An 18546-nucleotide genomic window follows, 5' to 3' on the forward strand; every position below is an offset into this window, starting at 1 on the left:
ATGTAAATGCACTTTGTAAAAGGCCAGACTGGAATACAAAACAATTTGTCAATACTGAAAGAAATTTTAAAAAAATTTCCACCTAGCTTGTATTGCGTTTGGAGGAGACATATGTAGGAATTAGAAATTTGCCAAAACATGGAGGGGAAAAAATGGAAATAAGCCCAGAGAACCAAAACAACATTTTAAAAAATAACAAGGACTGACAGCAAAATGTAGTGAAAGCATTTAGTTCAGCTTGGTTTTGAAAACTTGGACCAATCTGAAAAGTGACAGAATAGTGAAGCACCAGCCTTGGGGCATCAGAGAGTTTCAAAGATTAAGTTGTTTTCCTCATAACTGACTTCAATACTGAGTTTGCAGTGTGGACCAACAGAGTGCTGGGCACTCGATTACAAAAAAAATCTACTTGCTGTAGAGCCTGCCGGTGCTCCCTGCCAATCTCTCTTCTTGCTGTATCCACTCACTGCAGCTCTTTCACTGCATGCTTTCAAGGAGCACGGACTTGGTACTGGTGACGGGCCTGCACCGCCCATAGCATAACTAGGCATCTCGTAATTCTAAGCATCGCAATTATTGCTACTGATAGGCCAGATACACAATTTCCTAATTTACACAAAGTTATGGCTTGTATCATAGCATTTCATTCATTAGTGGGAAGAAAATACTTTAGCAGTATCAGGTCTTTAGTGTACTTGTTGACCTAACCAGCTCTACCTTCCCCAAATATTTATTGTAATCAAATAGCAAAGCAATTTTGCGTTTTCCCTTAACAGTTTTTTCAAGTGAGTTGTCTAAATGGTGATTACATTAAAAGAATAATTTTAAGAAGCCTCTGAAGGCAAGAAATTTTTTGAACTGCACTGTACCATATCAGGAAGATTAATTTTCTCCTATTGATCTTCTAAAAACTGTTGTATTGATGTAAGGCTGGCAAATTAAACACTACCAAAAAGTGAAAATCTTCATTATATTCCTTGAAAGATGATGATAAAGATGATATGATGAATATGGCCTAAAAGCACTTGAATGGAGGCTGGTCATCTCAATGTGAAGATTTTTTTTTTTCCTAAGCTCTTGCAGTAAAGCAGAGAAAGCTTTTACCATATGCACAGAAAATTGGAAGAAAAATCTAGTAACAGCAATTAAATAATTCCAGAATTAATAACAAAAAGCAGGGTTTATTTTCTGAGAGTGTTTACTGCAAACTGTAGAAAAGTGTTCCATCATACTTATACCCTCATAATAATGCTCACTAAAGAGAGACAATAAGAAAGGTGGCTACAGCCGAGTTTCATTTATAGTCCTGGTAGTGTATTTGCATATTAAATCCAGACAAAAGAACGCAGTTGACTTCATTTAAACTATTCATGAACATACTCATTCAGATGAGAAGTTACTTCATGTCTGAAGTAGTGGGGAAGGGAGGTTCCCATGTGGGAAGGGATGATGGTTTAAGTATTTGCTTAGGGGACAGGGAAAGATGAAGAACAGGGAAGAATAAAACAAATTAAAGAACGTCAGAGTAAATTTAAAGACATTACTTGCTTACCCTTAACACCACACTTCGGATACACTTTCATATGACAACTTAAATTTTCCTGGCCAAATACTGCTCACACTTACGGTAGTTTGTAGTTGACTAAAATTAGTAGCTACTCCCTTTTTCTTTTCTTGGAGACAGAATTTGGCTTGCCATGTTCAGCCATGGGTCTTCTGTGAAGAAGGTCCTTTTATTCATATCCTTTTACTCTGAACCTGCATTACACAGCTTAGATGCTGTTTCCTCAAAGCTGCTGAAGCCTGGTCTGAGCTAGTTCACTGCAGCGGAGCCCCTCACTGCTACGGCTGCCCATCACCGTGAGGCTTCGTACCAGCTGGCCCCAGACTGCTTCTCCAGAGCGGTCTGGTGACATTACCCTGGGCGAGGATTCCCAGTTTTGGGGGTGCTTCTGAAAACATTTTTGAACTCAAATTTTGTCATGAATTTTATCAGTAAGGATTGCTTACCTGAAAACTTACACTAGAAGTTAACTGGGTACTTTTTATTGGGGGGGGGGGGGGGGGGAAGAGGGGAGAATATAGGATTTCCAAAGGGTACTACTTACTTTAAAGTGAGTCCCATATAATTAGTAGATAAAACACACATTGACTCCCACTGAAGCCTAGAAAGGTCTATTATCCAAAAGGAAAAAGCTGTTCAAAACAAGTCAAACATGAATTCTGGTGTTTCTTAAAACAAACCCCAAATCAACATATTGTCTTATTTTGTTAGAAGTATAGAGCTAAGTTCTGTGTTTGTTACTTTAGGCAAAGTTATATGCTAAGCTTGAATCACTATTCATCTTGCTGGCATGAAAAAAATGTATTTTGTTACAGGATGATAGTTTTTTTCAAGCAGAATTACAAACAGGATAGTTGAAGGTCTGAACAGTTTTATTTTAAAAAATTAAGTATTTGGAAAGATATCCAAATGATTTAACTTGGAGACTGCATAAGCTTTAACCAACTTAAATAAACTGAAATAATCTCAGGTTGCCTACACTGGTTGTAGAGTCTCCATTGTTTCAATTACTTCACTGAAGAAGTTAACCTTACACTGGAGTAATCTTCCATGGCTCCTTGGGATGGAAATGCCAGTTTTATCATGTTGGCTATACATATAAACCTTCAGTCTCAATAGAATTATTTGTTGCCAAAATGCCTTTTTAATCTTAGTTTGTTGGAAAACAATCAGAATTGTATTGGGTGGCTCCCAAGAACCTGTCTTACTGAATTTCAGGAAGATCATGAAAGCACTGACATCAAAGAAAAGACTTCAGATGGGATCCTGCCCTCACTCAATGCAGTGGACAAAATCCCAACCAGGTCAATGGTGAACTTTCTCCTGGGGGCTTATAGGATTATGTTTTCTCCTAATGAGCTGAGTAGAGACATGCTGTGCTATTCAGATGTTCTGTCCTCAGCTATCACTGAGAAAGCTGAAGAAAAGCAAATTATTTCCCCACCACATACAACACCATTTTACTATACCTGAGCATCAAGCTTGATGAATTAGCCTCAAAGAGCAAATGAGACTTAAGTCATGTGGACCACGATTTCTGTCAAGATCATTGTTGAGGGAACAGAGGATAACTTTCCTAGACTAGTAAATCCCTGACAGCCTGGAATAACGAAGAAATGAAAAGGCACCGAATAGATCGGATATTACATCCACTGCATATGAAAGCATAGACACAGCAACTCCTCTCATCATAGTTCGATGATCACCTCAGCTCTCAGAAATGAAATGTTTCAGACTGTGCATGAGAAATTATTTTCACCTATACAAAAATTAGTAGAAAGTATACAAACAGTGCTATTCTATCTTAAGAAAAAAAATCTACATCTATAAATATTTTCAGGAAGAATTTAAGGAAGCTACCTATGGAAGAATGAAAGATACCATTCATCAATCTGCCAGCGAAGGGAAATTGAAATTGCTATAGCTTAAAATTTTATGCAGGTTTTATTAGACTTCATAGAAGCATCTCAATAAAAGATTACTTTGCAGTGACAACTGCTGGAGATATAATCCAGGAGGTGAAGGTATCATTCAAGTCTTATTGGCATTTTATATATTTAGGCTGCCTTTTGCTATTTAGGCACAGACTCCTAGAGGATTTTTGCAAAACTAAGCAGTATTAAAAAGTCAGTCAATATTATCTCTATAGTTGCTGAGTATGTTATGCCAAGAGGGTGCAGAAGGATAAAACTATGGTCAGTCTGTTTGCTTCATACCATTTGAGCTGAATGAAGTGAATACATATTCCCCTATCAGACAGCATTTTTGAATATAATTTCTAGTATCATATTATTATAACCTCTTTCAAACACTTAGTAATCCATTGATTATATTCCTAATCATATTCCTAGTGACACTATATTTCTAATATATAGACACTTGGGCATGGTTAAGACCACTGATAGAATCATGTATTGTATTTAACAGAAGCAAAAAGTCTTTCAGGTATCCTTTGACTACCAGTCTCTGTCTAATACCCAAATTAAATTGCTCCTTTCTTAGCTTTAGTTCAATGTCTATGATTTATCAATATTTTGTAATGGAAAAAAGTGTATTTCCCATTTCTCTCTGTCTCCTCAATCATCCATTTGACAAAACAAATATACTCAGTTCTTTAAATCTTTCTTCCTTGGAATTTTCCATCAACTTAGCCCATAAATCTTGAGTGCTTCCCTTACAGGCTTAAGATGCTGATATCTTTTTAAAGGTAGCATTCACTATATTACAGATGGACAAGGACCAACTCAAGCAGTGTCTAAATAGAATGCTACTTGTTGATATAAACTTAGTTCTCTAATTTGTACACCTTTCTCTCTTCCCTAACCCTCCCACCTTCATTTGCTTTTTCCAAGCAAATAGAAAAACAGTACTTAATTACATGTTATATTGTTTTGCTGAGTCCATTCAGTAGTTCACCTTCTGACATTTTACCATACCTTCTGCTAGAAATGTGAGCAAACTGCTTAAGTTCTCTTTACCAGCTTTTGGACACCCAACAACTCATTTAGCCAAAGCCTAATTTGCTGCAATTTGTTGAACTCCATGGGAATAACATATTTTGTTAAAGCTAATCAAGCGCCCATCTGCTTCAGAAATAATCTATCCTTCTTATCTCTACAAACTTGTTATTGCTTATTTCTTATACAATCAATATATCTGTCTCAAGGTATAAGTGCTGAACTTTTACAGAGTTTTTAATTTTGACAGAGAAATGAGACAATCATTAAGAATGAGCTAATGTGTCTCAGCGACTTTCAGGCCTCATGTAGGGACCTATTTCAGTTGAAAGGTCTGCTTTTTAAAAATAGACATTTTATTCAGCAAGGTGGTACCAGAGCTTTTAGTGCGGATGGCTCAGCAGATTTCAGTCACGTTATTCTCTTCTGAGACTACCTGTCCCAGGAGTCCGTATAGCCTAAGTTTCAGAATTCAAGGAGGTAGGACAAGCTCCATCTGTTTAACAGAAATGTCTCACTGTGGACCTGATTCCACATCTATTAATGTCCATGAAAAAAACCTGACTGATGTCCAGGGATGATGGACCAGGCTCCAAAGCAATCAGGAACTAGATATTCCCATGTAAGTAGATGTAGCGTTGATACATTATCTACGTATTCATAAAGAACTTCCATTAAAATCCCTGGCTTTTTAGAAGATTTTAATGAATAAGTCTACTGTATCATCATTTTGATGGCAAAAATACTTCCTTTCTCTGCTGATACACATTGGAGTTTGTAAGCTATTGATCAGATTCTTCAACTTTTAGACAGCAAGCCCATGCACTGTTTTAAAAAAATGGTTCCTGAATTTTCTTGGTCTCTAGTCACAGAAATACATAATGAAATTAAATACACTATGTATGTAAACCCCCAGTGCATTACAAAGGAACTTAGAATCTCAGGGCTCATGCCTAAAAATTGATTATTCCTTTAGGTAGATTTGTTTCTTTAAATTGAACCCTTTTTATTTTTCATATGTGTAATGTAGGGACATTAGTGTGAATTTTACATTGTGATTTTGATATTCTATTTCTGTTCTTAAGATTGATCAAGGCACTGACTGAATGTCATTCTCACAATCAAAAAAAAAACCCTAGAGAAATCACTAGGGTTTTCATTTTTTCAAGTACTCACAGCAAAAGGAAACAAAGGACAGATTAAAGAAGGAAGGTTGGAAATTTTAGAATATGTTAAGTCATCTTTTCCTGGTTTTTATTCAGCCACAGGTCTGAGACCTCATGATTAGAAAATTTAGGCCACTGCAGCATTGACTAGCAAGGTAGAACATTTACATTTAATTTTCTCTTATCAGAATCAGACTAAGTAATTATTTCTGTGTGCATGGTTCTAGTTGTAAGGAGTTTGGGCTCACTGCAAGCTGGCTGATTTAACTGCCTATGCACTAGGGTCCTGTTGAGTGGTTTTAGAAAGCCTGCCATATTCCATTTACATTATACATTCTCTGGTGTAAAAGCACCAGCCTCTGAGTTCAGAATTTAATTTTAAGTAGTATTCATGAGAGTAAAATTTGGTTCTGGAAGTGAAACACTGAAGGAAAAATTGAAGCTTTTTTTGCATTTATGAGTACTAATATAATGGGGGGAAAAGTGATCTACCTCTTCAGAATAAAATTCTAAAACATCACTTCTTATTCAAGATACTGCTCTACAAGGACTTATCTACATGCTTCACTTTGTAAGCTAAAGAGGTTCCGTAAGAGACACTGAATAATACAGAGCTAAATGTTGGAGAAAGTCCTAGTGGGAAGGAAAACACACACCAGGCTGGTGTGTTGGACTATTTTTTTCAGAATCTGTGACTTTGATACGTAGTCTGTATAGTCAGATACACCAGGCAGAGATGTTGGTTTTCCCCCTCCCAGGACCAGACTGTCCTACCAATAGCAGGAAGCTATAAGAAAGGATGCAGGATGCTGCTCCTTGTTCTCTCAGCTCAGAGGTACCCATGTGAAGCATGCTGTTCAGTTATCTGACATACGGGAATAGTAAGCTCCTAGTGCCTCTGAAGGCAATTCTGGCACGTTCTAGTTATGACTGCACTCGTTAAGAATCTTTTCCCACATTTTTCATGAGTGAATCTCTTTATGGTGAGACAACCACATGGGAAAGAACATGCGTCTGTATGCACAACAGCAAAACAGGGCTATATAGGAAGATGTTTTAACGTAAAATCCTAGCAAGTGTGTCCAGTTTGATAATGATCAGGCCTATCATGGAAAAATTTTGCTCTCCACTTTAGATCTCAGTTCAGCTTGCACAGATGTCCTTCAGCAAAGAAGTATTTTCCTTGCAACATATGAAGACACCCCAAATCTTTCAATAAAATTCCTGCAGACTTTGTTTCATTCTGTCATTCAACTCCTAGTTTTTTAATTGCTCTTTTATCTTCTGTCTTCTTTGCTGGGGATTTCTACTGGGATAGTAGCTTTAAGACTGACAGGATCTTTATTTAGAATATAAGCTAGTGTCATGATAGCGATGACTACAGACAGAGCATAGGACAGACTTTCCTTGGGAGATTTGGGGAACTGAAGAGGCATTCCTTCAGGAGGTGTTTACCTGGAAGTTGAACAACTGATAATATGGTCCAGACTTTCAAAATAATTCTATTACAGGGTCCCTCAAACAACATGAAAGGCATCTACTCCTAGGCCTATCATCCCCCCCACCCCATATTTCTCTCTAATGAGAAATGTAGTACTATGCTTCATATAACCTCATTTCCATAATTGTATACAGTATATCCAATACATTATATATACATGGGGAACAAGGTTCATAGCCTCCAAAAGCTGGGATTTCCTTAGCAGGAAAGGACATTATTCATCATTATTCATTAATCCAACATTATTTGATTCCCTTCACTGCCTGGAAATGCAACAACCACACCTGCCCATTCAGAAGAGGTTCCTCAGTTTCCAAAACAGGGAGGTGGCTACAGAAGGAAGGCTGAAAACCCTTCCTGGCTGAGCTGAGGAAAAAGAGCAAGGGCAAGATTTTGCCCACTACTGGTGCTTAGCACACAAAGGCCATAAGCCCATTACCCCTGGCTGGTTTTGGCCTTTAAGATGCTGGGGCAAGTGGCTTTTTGCCACAACTACAGTTCTTCAGCATACACTTACAGCTTTTGCTAAGAAGTACACTATATATCTTACTAACATAAGTTCAAGTTCCAGCTCAACTGCAATATGAATAAGGATGGAAAGGTTGGTGAAGACCACAAAACACTCCTCAAAGCATCAATGCAGAAGCAAAAAAATGAGCCAGTCACTGTGCAATCTAATAGGAGTATCCCAAACGGAACAATTTCAGAGAACAGCAAGGGGCACCTGCATGCTCCAGCCTCATTAAGATCTGGTTGTCAAGATTCTATGACTGAGTAAAAGCTATTACTGTTAAGCTGAAATAGTCAACATTCAGTCCACCACTTGCATATGTATGCTGCAAATTCCAAGGTCATCTAAATTTCCTGAAAGTAAATCCCTTTGAAATACTAGGTCTAAGATAGAATGAACTTATAGCAAGAGCCAATTTTCCCTGGAGAGTTCAACAACTCTTTAGCTCTAGTATTACTCAGCAAAGGTGCAAATACCACTTTCCTTATTGGTTGAGATATGTTGGGGAACATGCAAAAAGAAAATAAACCCACAATCTCTCTGTAGTACTCTACTCAAAAGAAAAAACATATTGAAAAAAATGCTGAGAAGCGTTTCTGACATTCAGTAGTGTTGAAAAGATTCGTATTTGGAAGTGAGTAGAAGGTTTGTGTAGAAATTTTTGACAGATCGTTCTTGTCACTGAAATTCATCAATACTAAATTCAATTCAGCACAATGAGACTCAGCTAACTTTGAAAGCAATCCTGATGTGCATCTATATGCATAACTGAAAGAAATTTCTACATAAGGAGCTTGCTTTGTATACAAAATAGCAAAAGATAAATATACATGCATGTATGTAGTATGAAAGTAGGTAATATGGAGAGCTTTCTAATAAGCATTTTTAAAATTTAAAATCATCTGATCTACAAAGCCATATTAAAAGGTCAGAATTAATGAGCATCTCAATAAAACCATGCAAATCCATGTTAGACAGTCATCTTGCCAGTTTTAGTAGCAGCTGACCATTATTATTCTAGATAAATAGCCACGTATTCAAATATACCTTATTGACAGATAGAATGTGTAGCTCAGTTGTGCAGCAGGACAATGAATAAATGAAAAAAGAAATGAAGTAAAGTAAGCAGATATCTGGCATTGAAAGAATAGCTCTGTGGGATACAAACAAGTGAAACATAGGGATGAAATGAATTGGAACTGAATCTATTTGCATTACAGATTGAACACGATGTGCTCAGTAGGAAGGCAAGCAACACTTCACTGAACAATAGCAAAATAAGTTGAATATCCCAGAAACGTTTTTATGTTTCGGAAATGAGCTGCCGTTGTTAACACTACAGACCTACTTTTCTCGCCAAAACTTCTAAAAATATATATATCCTGGTTTGCGTCTCTATTTTCAAGTCATGCTTTAGTTCTAAATACACTCAAGTGCTATGGAAAGACTGACAGTTCTTATAGCTTTTCAATTTTTTTTTTTTTTTTTTTTTTTTTAAAAACAGGCCCAGTAATTTGCATTGACTTTCTCTAATAAATCTTAGTTTGAAAGTCCATACATATGGAGAATCAATTTACACTTTTTTTTTTAAAGGAATAAACACTTAGCATGAGGAAGGCTAAAAAGATCCAGCTTGCTTAAATGCCATGCCATTTTCACAGACTTAGAAAAATGGAAAAATAATGTTTTATCTTAAAAGTGAACAATAATTTACAATTAACATAACACACTGGAAAATACAAGGATAATTCTTATTTATTTGGAGAGCATTTGCACATTCTATTTGAGGTGTATCTTCTGTTTTGGTCTCTTCCTTCCATATTGCTCCTGCCACATAAAACATGCTCAGCTTACAAGTGATTGGAATTTAACACATCTGTGCAACTGGAATTGGTGAAAATTAACAACAACTTCAGCAAGTGTGGAATCAGCTAATTTAAGAAAACAAAACTCCTGAAACCTGTGCTGATAATGCATAAGGTAGATTAGAACCTACATGACTCTCTTGTACCTTGGCTCTTTTCCAGTTTTTACTGCCAAAGGTAGGAGGTTGATTACACTCAGGTGTGAACTTCGTCTCAGCTTCGTCTTCGGCTCAGAAGATGCATTTTCCACCTTCCACCCTGAAAATAAGATTTATGCAGAACTTATGTTATATAGACTTTGTACTAGTAAGAGATGCATTACACAGATCTTTTGTATAAGAGCTTGTCTTTTTTTGTTACATGATTATCAGGGAAAACTAAAACTGAAGAAACAAACTATCTTCTCATATCTTGAAGGAGAATATTTTATACATTTGTCATTACTCCTGCTACAATGCCACCTAACATTTATTTCTCATTTGGCATCTATAATATAATCTGAGAAAACGTAGGAAAGGAATCATCCTAATTTTAAATACAGAAAACAAACACAAAGGAATAAAAATCAACTTTCCTTTATCTAGTCTGATGGTCTACTTCTACAACTACACATCTTTTTAATGATTTTCATTAATGTTTAATTATCATCCTTTCTTACCTCCCAGTTCTAGGACAATACATACTTTTTACAGAATATATTTCATACCAAAAGTCCTTCTCAACAAAAAAGCTAATTCTGAATATTTAGGAAAATTTGGAATCTGGCACCAAATCCCATTTTTGGGAGAAATGTTTGTTTTAGTACAAGGTAATCTGAGACACCTTTTAATGCTCATATCTCCATCCCTCCATTTCAAGAGTTGAAAAAGCTTTCTTTACATTATGAATATTTTTGTATTCACAAATGTGAAGTGTAGGAGCAAAACTGTGGTGAACTCTTCCAATACTAATGAAATAACCCATTGGTCGGTTTGGATTTTGGCCATCTTGTACTATTATTGTAAGACTACAGTTCACTTAAAGGACATTTTTACATAACTGTCATGCTGTTGAATTGGATACTGTAGTATTTCAAAGGAAGCTAAACAAGTAACATATCAAAAAGTGATCTTTATCTGTTTAACAGTGCTTGTTCAGACTTAAACCTCCTAATGGTCTAGACTAAACATTAAATCATAGTTAACTAACAAATATGTCAGTCTCACAACTATTTCTAAGTGAGCAAAGCATTTGATTTATTCTTAGTTCATTGTACTCCAAATATATACACACACAAACACATACACTGTTTTGTGTTCTGTGTAATATTTTCTATATATAGATACATGTGCATATAAAACACACAGTATTCTCTGTTTTCTAATATATCTGACACTCATAGTATATCTCCATATTTCCAGTTGTAGGATTAACTTCATCTGCAAGTATCAGAGATACAAACAGAATTATCATTGGTTCCAATAGAGAAATAAAGACCTGGCAACAATTCACTGATCTTATCCTCTGGGAGATCCCTAAAAATCTTAGATCAATGTTTTTCCAGTACAATGATAATGAATTAAAAAACCACACCCCACACATTTTCTATATGATGAAAAGGCCTATTATCTTAGAAATTAATGGGAGATTTTTCTTGGTTTCAAAGCACGTGGTATCAGAAACTTAGAGTTACTTTTGAACAGCTTGTTTAATACTAAGCAATATTTTATGCAACCAATCTACTACACTCAGTAAGATGACTACCAAAACCTTTGGAAGTATTCTTGTAGGCTGATCTTCCAGGATTTTCCCCAGAAATCTTTCTGCCTGTTTCTAAATTAAATACAGGCAGCCCTGTTTTCTGTTAAATTAACATTTCAAAGAAGCATCAGCTAGCTGCCTACCAAATAATAATAATAAAAAATTTCTTTACATAGAAAATATACCCAATATGTTTATATCCCACTATTTACCACGCACCTTAAACTTCAGGAACTGAACTTTTAATTCAAATTGTTGTCAGTGGAGTCACAACAATTCGTACCACTTGAGGAGCTTACCCTCTACACCAGGTCTAACTCACAGTAGGCACGGTAAAGATTTGTGACAAAAAAATTGTATATGAGCCATGTTGTATGAAGAAGAGTTTTGGAGTTTAGACATTTTCCCTCACACTCCTTTCCACTGCTTTCCTTTCATTGCCTCCTACAAGGCTGCAGAGCTTTCTCCCCCTTCGCTCAGTGGCCGTAGGGCAATAGTACTGAATGTTTAAACCGTTAGGGCAGCCCCAAACATTCAGTCCAAAGGAAAGTTCTTCGGGGTGTAAGAAGCTGTTGTGACACTAATTTAGATTGGAATCAGTCTCCTGGCAAGCCTTTTTCCGCTGGTATACACTGTGCCTGTTAAGATTGTCGCATTACTCTCTTGCCTCTATCAGTGTAAGATATGGGCAATTTGATAAGCACATGTTTACTCACCTCCTACCTGCTTGACACTTTAGATGAATTCCTAACCTAATCTGCCTTAGCCTTGAGTCAGGATGAAGAAACAGGGAATAGCAAGGAGTACTACAAGTAATTTTTTTTTTTTTTTTTTAACTAGAACTATAATTTTAAAACAGTTACTGCAAGTAACAGGAATGTTTTGGTCAACCTGAACTAAAAAGAACAGTTTCTTTGCTTCCAAGCAAAGGGCTCCCTTCTTTGCTTCCAAGGTTATTTTGGTGGGGCAAGAGGAGGACCATATTCATGAACTGCTTACATTGAGATTAGCGTTGATGAAGAAAGAAAAATTAACGGACACAGGGTTGAGATCTGTTAGTTAATTGTGTAGCTAGCAGCTATCACAGGAGTCCCAGCAGATTTGAGATAAGCAAGACACAGTAAATCCTAACTGGTTTCCTGCATAGGAACAGGAGCATCTTGTTTTATTAAAAAAACTTGAAAAAATGCAGACAGATAAACAATCAAAAATTCCAGCTCTTAAATCAATCCTTCAAGATCAGTGAAAATATATAAGTTTAGATCATGTAAATGGGTAATCGTTGCACGAAGACTTCAGAAGTCAAGGCAAGGCTGGCCCTTTCCTGCCTGGCACCTGCCCTGCAGGCAGGAGAGGGGTCATTTGCCACTGCTCCACAGAAGGGACAGAAAGCGACTTTGCTGAGGAACTGTGGGATGATACAGCTCTGAACACCGTCCCCGCTCCCTCCAGCGAGATAACACTACATGCTACCCTAGTGTGGAGCATGCGGGAAATCCACTGTAGCCAATAAACAGCTTCAGCCACTTGTAAATTTGGAGGGCTAATCTGAAGGAAGTTGTCCTGTTATTCACTTGGGTCTATTAAAAACCGCTTTAAAAGGAGTGGCTCAAAAACAACATTTCCATCACTTCTTTACAATTTTGCAATACCTTCTCTTGCTGCAATTTGTCCCATATGACTGAGTTGGCTATATGCAAATGTATTTTGTTGCCTAGTACTACTGAGCATATAAAAAAAGGGGGAAGGATGGGCATGCTTTTCTGAACTGCCAAAATATTGGCCATCTAAGGTCAAACTGCCATTTGCATTTTAACTAAAGAGCAGAAATGAGAGTGAAAATTGGCTTATTTTCAGCAGTGACATAACTGCTGAAACTATCTATGATTTTTCTCTCATCTCATTTGAGTGAATTATAATGTGAAATCTCAAAGCCAGTCATTAAAATTTCATTTGCATTGCACTTTACCCAGTCTTGCCAGTACTCTTTCGTATACCTACATACTGGGCTGAAGCACAAAATTTTACAGAAGTGCCTAGATCTTTTCAATTATCTGCAGTACGATGCCAGATTTGTTATGTGCCACCTCATTGCATTTATTGGTATTTACTGTCCTCCAGCTGTCAGCAACGTTCACTTTCTACCTGCTAGCTGCCAAGCTGCATTTCTAGAGTTGTTATGCACCTACATTTCACCCACACTGCTCTTTCCCCATCGTTATTTGTAGCACCATCTCCAAACATGAAATCCTACCTCCAAATGCCATGCAATTACCCACAAAAGGGCACCTAAATAACTAAATGCAGCGTTCTTCACTCATCTGTTCAGACTGAGAGACCATCAAGTTTGCATGTCATGACAATACTACCCAAGTGCATGCCAAAATTAACATGCAAGAGAAAGTGTTTACCCTGTTCCCTCAGCCAGCCTATAGCAGTGAGTATTTCTGTAAACAATATTATTTGCTTTTATTCTCCTTTTTCCCCTTTGCTTTAACAGAATTGAACTTACAATATTTCCAAAACAAACAGAATCACTCAACAACCTTAGAGCCATAATATTGGCATGTTAACACTTTAAAACATTAGCATGCAATGCTTAGAATAGTAAAAGCAGCTTAGAGCATTGAATAATAACAAAAACACACCACTGCCTTCTAGCAAGAGTTCTGGTTAAGAAGAATATAATGCCTCATTTACGTGTATTCTGTCACAAATTGTCTTCAGGCACATGGAATTGAAACAAAATCCCACTGTAGTTAAGATTTTGACCATTACCTCTTCCACTGCAGTTTGAAGTTTGTCATGGAATAAAAAATTAGAGCATGGAAAGCATCCAAGATCTTGTGTGATTTGAATAAACGTAACTTCTCTCAGATATGCTGGTGTACCAGTATGTTGTTGTAGGGTTGTAGTAGCTGGGTTGATTGAAAGAGAGTCCAGAAAAGATTGGTAGACTTTTTAATAAGAACAGTTAGCATGCTGCTAAAAAGCAGACAAGAGTCTGAACAAACATCCCCTTTTCCATATTTGAAATGAATTCAGAAGGGCTTGCAGAACTGAAGGAGGGTTTGTTGCACCCAGAGCTTCTCTACTTCTTCCACATCTATTAAGATATTTCCATCAACAGTCCTTGAATTATCTCTGACTGACACATTAATAAGGCTGTAAAGCTCAGAGCAATACTGGGCCCGGAGCAGGCCTGTTTGGCAAGGACGACTCCCTGTACATAGGGATATGAAAAATGGAAGCAGACTTGATTTATTTTTTCTTTTTGAGTGCAGGAGAATAGGGAAATCATTTCTGCATGAGTTTTGGAAATGGAATGCACTATCAGCACTGTGACAGACACATGCACGCATTAACTTAAATTCAGATTTAAGCAGATTGGTTCAGTGATTCTGGAACTGCTGAAGTGAACGCAGGGTCTGTCAAGCGCACTGCTGCGGGAGCCTGCCACGGCTGCAGCGGGGGCCTGGCCTGGGAAAGCACTGCTGCAAGACCTGAACAAGCCGGTGAGAAACACAAGATCAAGACGCAGTTCAAAGAAGAAAGTGTCACTGCAAAAATGAAATGCTCTATATTAATGCGAATTAGTATGCTCCATGGTAATAGCTGATGTTAAACACTGATTCAGTATACAGGTCTGATGATCATTTTTGATTTTCCAATATTGGAATTAATGATTTTACTGTTTTGGTATAATATACCTTTTAACCCTAAGTATTACAGTTTGTCATCTTGTGAAAATGAACTATTTAGATTATTCTGTGATGAAACTGAAATTAAATGGCTTCTACTTCCCTTCCCCCCCTGCCCCCCCCCATCTTCAGGCTGTCATGACTGTCTCTGTAGTAAACATTTCTTCCAAGTTCTGGCACAGAAGAGGGACAGTTTGACTGAGGCAGTCAGTATGTGGAAAACTTCAAACAAAACCTATCCCATGTTGTAGTAGGTCTAAACTGTCTCTACCTGCTTTAATTCAGAGCTGGTCCCCTTAGAAGGATGTACGCAGAGCACTTCCTCTCGAGAACAGCAGCGACCTTCATATGACAACAGGGTTGTTGGTCAATAGCCCCAGGTAGTCAGTAGCCCCACAGCTCTTAAAAGGGCATGTCAAGATAAGGTGGGGAAAACACTGAATATACCAAAACAAGGCACTGCAGCTGTCCTTGTGATATACTGCTGGCCCTCCAGAAACACTGAGTATTTTCACAGTTAGCCACCTGGGTCACCTGCCAGCGCTCCTGTGAAGCAACACAACCAACTCTTTGGGTTCTAAGAAAACTCGTGTTTTAAAGGCTTTATAGACCGATTTATGAGGCAAGCTAATGAAACAGTGAAAAATTCATTATATTCATGTCAGAAAATGTACTTATTTACAGTGTCCAGAATTTTTCTTTTTAGCATTTTTGTATGTTTGAGATTTTTTTCTAAGAGGGATTTTTATATTTTAGATGTCAAATTTGTAGAGCTATATTAGTTAATAACTAGTTTCTTGCTTTTGTTAAGGACTGATAGAAGATTTGCTTGATAGTAATGAAAACATGTGAAAGTAAGTTATGTTTTCATGTATGATGTATATGGGTTCAACACTGCAAAACATATGTCAATACTGTGGGATCACTAATTTTAAGTTCTGGAAGATGCATGAGCAAAGGTTCAATATTATACTAGCTTAGGTTGTACAAAACTAGCATCTGAGTTTTTTATTTAGAAGACATGCACTGAAGTGTGCACATCCACTCGATTTTAATTAGCATGCAAAGCACACCCATGGAGCACATACCATGAAATTGGTGGCAGACTTCTCACTGTTTTATCTCCTCATGTCTTGCAGGCCAGTGGCTAGCAGGCTTGTAGTGCAACTGTAAATCTCACTGAACTGTTAACTTTGATTATGTACTTATGACTCAAGCAAACCAATGTCCCTATTCTGACATTTAAAATAGTTAATTTTGGTTATAGGGTAATTAAGAGAATTTATCAACATTCAAAGATGAAATTTTCAGCATTTAATCCCGGTCTCTAATTTTTCCCTTGACCAAAATTCAGCTTTGGAGAGCAATGTGGCCCACAAAACAGTCTAACACCACAATGTATTTTCTCTCTTTCTTAGACTGTAAGATATTAAACTTTCTCCTTTACAACCTCTCACAGGCTATAAAATAGGAATAAATTGTATTTACCCAACACTTAATTTTACAGTCACAGATAAAGTATTTAGATCACTGCCATCTAATCTGATTGTAAAGAGAAGAAAAAAGAAAGACAGTTACAACAGACAATCACTGAGTAATTTCAGGCTTAAATTAGAGAAAATTTGTTTATGTACTGGATTAGGAGGAGAAGATAAGCTCTTGTCTTCCCTTACACCTTCTTTACAGCCCTGTCTATAAAGATTTAATACATTCCAGCAGTAATGTGGTTTCCCTTCCCCCCTTCAAAGGTGTCAGGTAAAAAGTCGAATTTGGTAATTTGATTATTGGCCCCTAAACTGTTTTATTAAACAAGACATTTTTAGTCTATAGTAAGAAGCTCAGGAGAAGATGAGTTACAAAAACAAGCGCCTAGGTTGCAAGGTCTGGAGTAATTACACCGTTATAAGAAATCCTTCTTTTGACTTTTAGGCTTGCTAAAGGTTCATTCTAAGCTTTAAGTTCGAATGCAGTATTTCCCAAAATCTGTGGAAAAACATTGAGGATGGTATACTTCCCTCATAACTATGTGTCCCAGCTGCAAAGGATGATAGTTTGACAATGATACTGACTTTCTCTAACCTACTGCAGTGGCAAGACTGAGGTGAAGGGTTTAAGTCTTCTCCTGCATTTCATTCTCAGCAGTTATTCCCCCAGCCAGGAGCAACTATTTAAGGAAAGGCAGAACACTGAAAGAGAAAGAGTAACACTCTTTGGAGGGTGCACCTCACTTTCCAGTAAATCTAAATTCACTTCTGCTGCTACAACAAGTCATGTGAAATCTCACTTCTTGCTATGCAAACTAAGTACTTTCACAATTGTTTCATCTATTCAATATGTCAAAGGGCCAGCTCCTTATCTCACACTTTGCAGTGAGATCTCTTTGCACACTGAATATGTGCCATGTCCACTGTCAGAGTGGCTACAGTCTGTCTGCTGGTTATCAGAGGTGCCTCCCCACAGGTATGCAAAAAGAAAGCTAGGGAGAACCTCCATGAATCACATTTAATGAAAGGCCTGATTAAAAATTGCAATACTCTAAAATTCAGCATTAATTTCAGTGAATTTCTAGGCCTCTCACTCTAGAGGACAGATTCTAAAGTCTCAGAGAGGCTGAATGAAAATCCTGATGTTCTGAGCTCATTGAGCTGTGATAGTATTGCATACATAGCTTGAGATAAAGTTCATCAGAACTAAATGTAGATCACAACAGACAGGATATTCTGAAAAGAAACCACACTGTAAATTAAAAAACATGCATGCCTTTTAGCCCCAGTATCAGTTTCTGCTTATTGTGAAAATGTAACTTGTCTCATGCATGGAAAATGCAGTTTCCTACTCTGGGAAGTCACCTTCATACATACAGCAACAACGACAAAAATAGCTTAAGATATTTATTAAAGGAAAAAGTTATTGGATGTTCAGTAATATGGACAGTCATTATCCAGGGAATTGGATGTCAGAATCCAGTTATGCTAGTCTCATGCCACTAAAATAGATATTCAGCATCATAATATATTTAGTTTCTGCAACCCTGAAGTTCCCCAGACAGTGGTCTGACTGTAAACAGAACACCTGCAAGCCTTGTGGGAAACATTTCTAAACATTATATATTTTACAGATATTCTTAAAAAAAGAACCATATCTTTGGAGACTTCTTGTCTCATCTGCCTCCTTCCCCTGCATTTCAAAGATGCACAGGTCCTTCCCTAGGATGCACAGGACCAAGCTACCCACAGGGCTGTTGACCTGCCCACAGGGAAAGATAAAGCCAACTTGTCTGTAATGAAAAACCTACAAGTGAGTTCACCTGTTTGGAAAGGACCATAATGATATGTTATTTTTATATGTGGTCTAACGATTACACTGTTTCACTCCCTCCTCTCCCCCCCGCCCCCGAAGATACATACTTTTGTTTTCTAGACCGAGCTCACCCTAGGCACATTCATGTGTATATGTCTGTATATGCATAACTATGACGGTGTGCATGGGCACGTGTGCAAGTGTATTTCTCCTGCAGAACTTAATACATGCATTTTCTTCT

The 18546-nt window shown here is 37.3% G+C and overlaps 1 long non-coding RNA gene across 1 annotated transcript in view; it reads right to left on the bottom strand.

Annotated features, from left to right (window-relative positions):
- Positions 1-18546, bottom strand: part of LOC135328801 (uncharacterized) — a 74389-nt gene that overhangs the window by 15516 nt on the left and 40327 nt on the right. Inside the window, exon 2 of the long non-coding RNA XR_010389839.1 lies at positions 9711-9822. This is a non-coding gene — a long non-coding RNA (uncharacterized LOC135328801). The remainder of the gene's footprint in view (positions 1-9710; positions 9823-18546) is intronic.

This window comes from Dromaius novaehollandiae, chromosome 6, assembly GCF_036370855.1.
Source record: "Dromaius novaehollandiae isolate bDroNov1 chromosome 6, bDroNov1.hap1, whole genome shotgun sequence".
Classification (NCBI taxonomy): domain Eukaryota; kingdom Metazoa; phylum Chordata; class Aves; order Casuariiformes; family Dromaiidae; genus Dromaius; species Dromaius novaehollandiae.